This window comes from Marmota monax, unplaced genomic scaffold (genome assembly GCF_021218885.2).
Source record: "Marmota monax isolate L192 unplaced genomic scaffold, Marmota_monax_Labrador192_F-V1.1 WCK01_AAM20220418_F8-fsc00195, whole genome shotgun sequence".
NCBI lineage: Eukaryota > Metazoa > Chordata > Mammalia > Rodentia > Sciuridae > Marmota > Marmota monax.
Window position 1 is genome coordinate 2142197 of NW_026691979.1, and position 9542 is coordinate 2151738.

The window sequence follows — 9542 nt, forward strand, 5'->3', positions numbered from 1 at the left end:
TGAATTCGACCCCCTCCGCCCCCCACCACAGTCCACATGCTGAAACTTAACCACCATTGTGATAGTTAGGAAGAGGAGAGGTCTTGGGGAGGTGATTACATCATGAGGGCTCCCTCCCCATGGACAGGATTAGCATCCTCCCCCCATTTGCCCTTCCCTCCCTCCCTCCCTCCCACCATCCCAGGACCATCATGGAAGTAAAGAGGGACCCTTACCAGCCCCTGTCCCTGCAGGCACTTCAGTCCTCCCTAACTGTGAGAAATGAACTACCCAGTGTAAGTCGTGGTAGCAGCAGGAATAGACTAAGACTGTTACCTATCACTAAAAAGAGATTTTAAAAGCTGGACTGACACTTTTTTAAATTAATGATTCTCTTTATCAATCAAACACAGATGTCCCTTTATTAAACCAACATGTAAGGTCCACACAGTCAGGGGGCAACTCACACCTGCATCAGGACGTGCAGAAAGCAAAGAAATGGCAGATGGCTCACTGGCTCTGGGTCTCCTTTCCTGCACAGTCGTCCTCATGCCCCACACAGGGCCACAAGGTCATCTGTGGCCAGGTCAAGGCTTGGCTCTGTTATCAAACAGACCTGAAGTTACTTCTGCCTCTTCTGCCACTCACTGGGTGAACTTGGACTGTTATTTAATGTCCCATGCTCCAGTTTCCTCCTGAAAACAGAGTAATTGCTGTCTACAGAGGCAGTTTTGAAGACCAGGTGCACAGATCCTCAGGACCTTCAGAAGATGCCTAAAGTGCTATCAAGGTCAGAACCCTGAGTCCACACCTGCAGCCTCTTCCCAGGTCGGACCCTAGGCGCCTCCCTACCAGCTGCACCACCTACATGGCAGTGCCTGGGTTCCTCCTATGAAGAGATGGAAGACAGCAGTGTTTGCTGTGGTGGTCCAGCCCCTCTGTGTCCGAGGTCCCTCGTCAGGGGCCTTCCACTAAGGAGCTGATTCTGAACAGTCCAGGTGGCTTGACTCAGGCGTGAGACACAGCCCAGGCCCCAGCCCAGTTCACCCTCTGTTGCTGCAGCTCTTTGTGCCTGTCTCCTGCTGGGGGCTCTCCCCCTGACGCTGAAGGACCTGCTTGAAGAACTTTGTCACTGCAGTGTTCCATGGTGCCTGAACTCAGCAGGTGTCAGCAGCAGGGTTCTTACAGCACTGGGCTCAGAAGACGTGGCTGGCACTGCCCAGAGCGCACCAAGCAAGCGGAGGACCTGGAGTCAGTGGCCAGTGGACTGCTCACGGTGAGTCCGGGGAGAATGGTCAACAAGGCTGATGGTCAAGGCACCCAGGTAAAGACTGGGGTGGACAGACCTCCCTCAGATACCCCAGAGCAGTATCACAGCTTCCATTGGTCTCACGAGCCCTTTGCAAGCCCAAATGATATGTCCATCCTGTGCCGCTCTGAATTGCCCTTAGAGGCCCCTGTGCCCAGGGGAATCTGCAGGACTGCACACACCTCCGCTGGCCCTCAGGCCTCTCAGACCCTGCACACACCTCCGCTGGCCCTCAGGCCTCTCTGCTTGGCACAAGCTATTTAGGCACCAAACATAGCTGGGCAGGTGGGTCGCACTGGACAGGAAACCCCTCCTCACTGGGGCATGCACTGCTCACTGACCCTGAGGCCCAGTGTCCTCCTGCCCTCCACAGGTCCCTTCAGCAGTGCTTTCCCACGAGCCCTTGGCTGGACGTGCTCTCACCTCAGGCGCATGCCTGCCCACACTCACCAAGCTGTCTCCTCACTGTGGCCGTCCAGCCCCTGTTTGATCCTGGCACCAGTGGGCCAGGCTTACAGAGAGCAGGACCACCCAGTGAGACGTCGTGGGGAAACAGGAAGGCTGCACTGGACTGCGGTAGCCATGACTAGGAAAGCAGCCCCGAGCTGAGCACAGGGGGCCAGGACACCAGCTGGGCCCACTGCAGCTGCGGCACGGTCAGCCTGCATCACTCAGGGTGTGACCTTCTGGGCCACCGATCAGTGTTCCTCCATACAAAGTTCTAAAAACAATTGGCTACTTGGAACAAGAGGCCACTGCGGTGGCAGGTGTGTCCACACTCAGAGTCCCTGTGAGCACATCGACATCCTGGTGGGCACTTTACCTTTGTGTGGTTCATCCAACACCCATTACACTAAGGCAGTTGTTAAAAATACAGAAACAAAGATGATGAGGCCATGATACTGCAATTTTTTTCTGAAAAGGCCAGTGAACCGACCTCTCTGAGGTCCAGCAGGACCCAAAAATTGTCTCGTGGATCCACTGTTGTGGTGTTTGTCACTGGGGTAAGAAGGAATTAGGTTGTGGAGTCAGATAGTGGCCAGTAGGCGACATCATGGGATACTAGCAAGCAGTGCAGATATGGGCAGTGCTGGATCCCTGGACCGCAGGACGTGAAGGTCCCAGGCCTCTGCCTGCCAAGTGCCCCCAGCTCCATTTCTCTCCAAGCTGGGCATCGCTGTGGAGGAGACCCCTCTCCTTTGTTCACCAGGCTGCTCCCTGGGCTTGGCTGCTTTCCAGCTCTCTCTCAGAACATGGAACATGTGGGGAAGTTCAATGGGAGAAAGCAGCAGGTGGATATTACAAGGAAGCAGGCTGCAAAGATGGGAAAGGGAGAGGCAGGTAGAGCAGGAACATCCAGCTGCCCAGCGGAGCACTCTGCTCACGTGTCTGAGCTGAGGGAGCAAGGGCCAGGCATGTGTTCAGCCCACCCTCCACAGAGCGCCAGCCCTTGCCTTGCAAGGAGGGCAGGTCTGAAGCAGCTTGCTTGTCCTCCTCTACAGAGCGTCTCTGTCTCTGGAGGTGTCTCTGGGTGTGTCCCTCAGCCCACGACTCCTGACAGTACACATGGCTGAGCTTGGAGAACGGCTGGAACACCCCCATGCCTGAGCTCAAACTGCAGATCTCCGGGACATACTCTTGAGATTGCTGGCCTTAGTCTCTCTAGTTCCCACCCGACCCCTACCGACTCCCTTTGATGGACAGGTCAAAGGGAAAGGGGGTGCATGTGTTTAAAAAAGAAAGAGAGGAGGCTTTGGGACCCAGCAAAGACAAGGCAGGACTCTCACTGATGGTCTGTCAAAGGGCCCCTGTAATCTGGTGGGAGAAGGATTCATTGTTCCAGAGGGTACAGTGGCTTTTTGTTTTCAGAGCTCTTGCAACAACTAAGCCTATTTTCTGGCTTTGCCCAATCTGAAATAGGAGGTGGGGGAGGCGGAGGTCAGAGAAGTCTGAGAAAGCAGCTCTCCCAGTGACCAGAGGTACACCTGTTGGGGGCAGGGAGGGATGGGCAAAGCTCTGATTTAAACAGCCCCCACCCATGGGTGGGCTTCCCTGGCCCCAGTGACCAGGAAACACTGCCTCCTGACACAGGAGTGCTGCACAAAGCCCCCCATCCCTCCACCCCTCCCCGCCTCCCTCTCCTGGGCTAGGCAGCGCCTCTGGGAACACACCAGGACTGGGCAGCTGGGGCAGAGAGGAATATGGCAAGGGACAGGGCCCCGCATTTGCATTCGCTGCCAGAGCAAGCTGGAGTCTGCATGCTGCAGCGGGCAGAGGCAGAGCACAGCAGGCAGGCGGCCTGCACGGGCCATGGCTCAAGGCACACCCAGGGAGCACGCCCTCACCCCAACCTGCGTGTGCAGAGGTGTCTCTGTTGCTCACAGTGGCGGCAATTAAAGCCCATGACATGGTAGGCATGTTTTGTGGAGTCACACAATTCTGGCCAGTTTACCTAAGAAGAATGGCCTTCAGCCATTACCTGATTCACGTTAGTCACGCAGAGCCTTCCGGGACAGCCAGAGCACAGGCAGGTTTCAGATGGGAAGGACGGGTCCAAATGGGGCTCCAGAAAGAAGGTAGGACGTGGCAGGTAGAGAAGGAGCCACGAGGATAGGCCCTGTGTTCTGACCTCCACTTCGTCCAGAAGGGGGCCAGGGCCTTGCTTGTCTGCAGACCACGCTCGCCCAGGAGCAGCTTGGCCTGGCTCACAGCTACCCATCCTCACGGCACCCAGAGTGCAGCTGAACACCATCACAACTTCACTACACCAAAATGCACCGAGCCTCAGCGACTCGCTCAGAACCCACGCTCCAGCTCCAGAAAGTGAGTCAGTCACTGCTGGTGACCCTCCATGATGTCACAGCATGCTCCACAAGTCTGTGCTTCCTCCTGCACCCGGGGCCTTCACGAGTCTAAGTTGTTGCTTATCAGGGGAGTCTACAGTAGCTAGCTGAGCACTTCTTCTCCTTCCATGATCCAGCATGAGTTATCATGGAAGAAAACATAGTCACAATAAAAAAAAACAACAACAATTTTCAGCCAGGCATGGTGGCACACACCTATAAACCAAGTGACTTGGGAGGCTGAAGCAGAAGGACAACTTACTGAGACCTTGTCCAAAATAAAATAAAAAGCTCTAGGGGTGTAGTCAGAGATAGAGCACTTGCCTATCACATGAGAAGTCCTGGTTTGATCCACAGCACCACAAAACAACAGAAATCAAACAACTTTTACTATTCTATTTAAAGAACTATCAAAGAATTTTCTTAAGAAAATTATATTGTATTTTTCTTAACTTTGCTTAGTTGTTTAAAAAACTTTACATTTTACTATGAAAAGAAGCACACAAAGAAATTCATAAACCATACATCTAATGAAGTATTATAAAGCCAGCAGTGTGTGGTCAGGTCACAGAGCACCAGGCCAATGCCCAGCGCCTGCTGGGCCTCTCCACCCACAGCCTGCCCCAGGGGGACTTGAGTTCTTTTTGCACTTTGACCTGCAACCTCACCTCGTGTTCCCAGAAAGCCCCAGAGCAAGAAGACACCAACCAGTCCCACCATGTGGGCAGCATTGTTTTAGGACACATCCAAACTTCCCCTGTCCAGGGGCCACCTGTAACTGACCCCAGCTACTCTTGGCCTCAGACAGGCAGGGACTCCTCATAAGCCTGCCCATCAGCTCCGAAGAAATTAGAGATTGGGGTCAAGCCAGTTAGGTAATTTATCAACCAACCAAGCCCAGTGATTCTCTGTGACAAGGACACAAGATGCTGGAGGTGAATGTCACTTTTATGAATAAAACAAAGCAGAACCCTAGCAAGGGAGCAAAGACTCTGGTTAAGCAGGGCACAGCAGGCACCAGTTTCCTTCCTCCCGAAACCTGGCCTAATCACTTATGTTTCTAAAGTAGAGAGAGAGGAAAGGTCCTCAAGAACCAAGAGGGCAGGCCCAGTCAAGTCCAGGGCAGGAGGCTCCTGCACTATGGGGAGGTAGGAGGTGAAGCCCACTCAGGGCTTACTAGGGCCAGAGGAGCACTCGGTGCCTCTGTAGGGGCTGCAGGAGGGGCTGAGAACAAGTGGGCTATTGAAGAGTGTGCGGGATACTCCATGCCCAGGGCCTGTTCCACCCTAGGGAGGCCACTGAAGAAGGGAAGGCCTGGCCGTCTGGACACAGACTTTGAGATGGAGCAGGTGCAGTGCGTGGACAGTGAGCCCTCGGCCACAGGGTCCGTGGCACTCCTTGCTGGGAGCACACAAGCAAGCGGGAACCGCTGGTGTGCTGGAGTCAGCTGTGAGAAAGAGCTGGGAGCAAATCCAGAGGGCCGGCTCTCACACTTGTGCCCTGTGCCAACCAGCATCTGCAACACAGAGGACTGAGCTCTGTTTGCATCCTGAGGGGTTTGATTTCATGATTACAACTGAGACACCTGCTTTCCTTTCTGCAGAAGCACAGGTGTACAGATGCCCCTGATTTAGTATTAAAATACACATACCCACAGTTGTCATCTGTTTTCTGAGCTCTTGAGAAAAGGGACAGCCCCAACACTATGACAGACTTTGGGCGACCTGGAGAGGACTAAGTTCTCTGAAGACTTACAGCACAAGGCCACAGGACAAGGACCCAGCAGAATGCAGTTAATGGAGCGGAAGGCAGGTCTGAGACACAGGGGACCATGCTTGGGCTAGGCCAGGACTCATACCTTTGTCACGGTCAACGATGCACTGTACTCTGTGAAGGGAGAGAGAAAACGCTGCATGTGGCCAGAGTGGCCACCACATACCTAAGTCTTCAGAGTTCCCTTGGACAGGAGGCCCTCCAGGCCTCTGAGGGCCGAATGGCTTGGTGGGCTCTGAGCAGCAGCCTCAGGGGATTCAGCTGAGTGTGCATACGAAGCAGAGAGGACAATCTGGTACTGACATCCCAGGTCTTAAAGGTGTGGCTGCCATAACATTTCCAGAACTCCAGTGTGCAGGAAGTCAGGCCTTTGAACCTGGAACAGGGGAAGTGTGGGAGGGACAGGTCAACCAGTCTCTGCTTAGACAGCTGCCTTGAGAGCTGAGCCAGAGGCGAGACCCCATGCAAGGTGGCCCAGGTCACCAGCAACCAGCTTGCACCTGGCTTTGCTTCAGGACAGAGAGGGGCTCACACAGCCTGAAACCTGCAAGTTGGCTGCATGCTGGGCAGGGAGAGGCAGGACTTACCTCACAAATCAGGCTAAGACTGAGCTTCTTTCAAAGAAAGCTGCTTCCTATCCAAAATCAAGCAGAAGGCAGGCTATGCCATGAACCCACATCCCCTCCCTGCATACTCTGCACCCATCAGGAGAAGAGCTGGGCTGGGGACCCACCTGACTAAACGCTGGCTGATCCACTGAGAGGATTAGGGGCTGAGGCCAAGTAGGAGGACAGGTGGCTGTAGCTCTGGACAGTCAGTGCATCACAAATCAAAACCAAAACTCTTAAAAGCATTAGCTTGTTTAACAATAGTGATAGGGCTGGGGATGTGGCTCAAGCAGTAGCACGCTCCCCTGGCATGCGCGGGGCACTGGGTTCGATCCTCAGCACCACATAAAAATAAAATAAAGACGTGTGTCCACCGAAAACTAAAAAATAAATATTAAAAAAATTCTCTCTCTTTAAAAAAAATAGTGATAAACCTAGTACATGTTAACTTGTTTCCCAAAACAAATCAGTCTGGCAAGAAAGCAAACTGCATGTTTTTCATCTTCTTTGTCTTCTGCAGCTGAGCAGAAGGTGGGAGGTGCTGCAGCGGGAGGGGTGCCTTGTGGTGACCCAGGCTCCAGGCTTGTGTGAGACATGCTGGACAAGACGTGTGGGTCTGTCACCGACACGTATGAAGGCCTGAACAAAATCCCCAGTGCTGAAAGAGAGGGAAAAGAAAAGAGATGCTCAGTTCTGAACAGAGCCAAGCTCCACAGCAGGGATCTGATGTGTGGCCAGGGAACAGAGTGCTAGATGGAGAAGATGTTAGAAGACAAAGGGACCCAGGAGGGGGATGGAGGAGGGCCACAGCCCTCTGCAGGATTCCAGGAAAGACCGCACTCAAGGAGAGGAAGGGCCCTGCGATGCTGCCACACAGCAGGTGCAAGCAAGCTGGAAGGGCACCTGCCACCCAGCATTTGGGCGATGGAGTGGCAGTGTTTGCAGACGGAGGCCACACAGAGCTAGTGAGGTGGAGAGAGCAGGAATCGAGGAAGTGGGGCAGTGTGGGCAGAAGGCCTGTCGAGTGGTTTTCTAGACGGAGTAGATAAGGCAGTTGCTGTGAGAACCAATGGGTCTTAATGACGGAGACTTACAGCACCTGGGAGCAGCCCTGTGCCTGCCACAAGAAGAAGTGGGACAACTAGGCAAGAGGGCCCCATGTCATCACTCGGGGATCTCCCAGTGCTTAGTACAGTGACACTGGCATTGCCACCATCCCAGGTGGTGGCAACGCCCACCAGTGCATGGAGCAGTGAGTGCAGAGGCTCCTCACAGTGACATCTTTTCTACTTGCAGTGACTGGAAGGCACCCCTTGGCACGAGAGATCGCCGGAGCAAGATACATCCAAGGTGAGGACTCCGATGCCCTGCTAAGAAGTCGAGCTCCATGAGCACTGTCACGGAGGAATTTCCTACTCACAAGGGCTACAACATCAGAAGGCAAGTGGAAAGAAGATGCTACCGCAGTGATAAGAAGGTCAATGAGAAGACCTGGGCACGTGCTTCATTTTGCACAAGACCTAAACAATCAGGGGTTCACTGGGTGCAATGGCACACACCTGTGATCCCAGCACCTCGGAAGGCTGAGGCAGGAGGATCGTGAGTTCAAAGCCAGCCTCAGCAACGGCAAGATGCTAGGCAACTCAGTGAGACCTTGTCTCTAAATAAAATACAAAATAGTGCTGGGGATGTGGCTCAGTGGTCCAATGCCTCTGAGTCCAATCCTCAGTACTCAAAATAAATAAATAAACAAACAAATAATAAATATCCGGGGATCCCATGCTCATGTATAGAAAGCTGTGAAAAGTACTCCCAAACTCACCTGTGAGTTCCATGCGATATCAGTGCCATGCCAGGACGGGGTGGGCAGGTGAGGAAGCAGGGGCTGCACTAAGTACAGCCATCAGTGCTCACATCTCGCCCTTCTACCTAGGTTTCCAAATGCTATTCCTCACCAGAGGAGCTTCCAGAGGGCAGAGGAAGGCTTCCTACTGTGTTAGAAAAGGAAAAAAGAGGGCCCTGAGGCGACTTGAGCAGGCCCCACTGCACATGTGGGCATTTGCACAGACAATAATGAATCTAATCTTGGACAAGATGAACCAAGTCAGGGTAGAGGAGGCGCAGAGAGTGGAGCTCTCCTTAGGCTAGAGAGCTGGCCATGGTGAGCACAGCGCAGGGGTGACAGGTGAGTGCCATCTTACTGAGCTCGGTGGAGACCAATCCAGGGCACCAGGGGTCTCCAGGAAACAAAACACTCAAAGCAGTCTCAGCAAGTTATCTGATAATGTGGGAAATAGTGACTGACCAGTGGGGGAGCCAGACAACATCCTAAGTGGGTGACCAGCAGGGGGTAAGCAGACAAGTGCCCTGGGCATGATACCCCAGGGAGGACCATATTTACATAGTGCCCTAGACAAATGTATGTAACTTAAATCCATCCCGTCAAAAGGGATATTCTGTGACATAACAGCTAGTATTCTTCAAAATACCAATGTCACTGAAGACAGGCTGTTCCTGGCCCTTAAGTCAGTCCCCGTGGCAATAAGAGCTGGTGCCTTTGCAGGCATGTGACTTCCTTTTAGCCAAAAGGAGGCTGGAGAGCAGGAAAGGCGGCTCGCGCTCAAGGCTCTTGGCATTTGCCAAGGAAACACACCCTTCCAAGAACACCCCCATGCTCACTGGCCAGCCTAGGACATGAGGATAACCAGGGTGGCTAGGGAGACAGGAAGCCCCTGGGAAGGGGAAACTGAGCAGGGTTTCACCATGACTAAGCCAAACTACTAGCTACAAATCAGAATGTAAAAGTCACTTTTGGCGAGTGAGCTTTTCCCTGAGCTGCACTTTTTCCACGACCACATACTTTGCATCTGAGACAGCTGTGAGCTAAGAGAAAATGCACAGTGGAGTACTGCCAGGGCAGTCTTGCCCCACCCAAGCTTCAGCTCTCTGTACAAAACTTTGTGGGGCCTGAGGTCCTGTCCTCCCTGTGTGTGCAACAAACTCTCTGGGGTGGGCCAAGTTTGCTGAGAA

The 9542-nt window shown here is 53.3% G+C and overlaps 1 protein-coding gene across 11 annotated transcripts in view; it reads right to left on the reverse strand.

Annotated features, from left to right (window-relative positions):
- The window catches only part of Arhgef10 (Rho guanine nucleotide exchange factor 10), a 98218-nt gene extending 89716 nt beyond the window's left edge, over positions 1 to 8502 (reverse strand). For 5 of the 11 annotated variants that reach the window (XR_009227013.1, XM_058580188.1, XM_058580203.1 and 2 more), the window contains exons 1-2: positions 8335 to 8502; positions 5887 to 7170 (exon numbers count right to left, since the gene is read on the reverse strand). The gene's annotated coding sequence lies outside the window, so the exon portion shown is untranslated. Of the gene's footprint in view, positions 1 to 5886; positions 7379 to 7415; positions 8173 to 8334 lie in introns of all 11 variants that reach the window. The other 6 variants (XM_058580177.1, XM_058580182.1, XM_058580173.1 and 3 more) reach the window with 6 other exon arrangements.
- Between the last annotated feature and the right edge of the window lie 1040 nt (positions 8503 to 9542).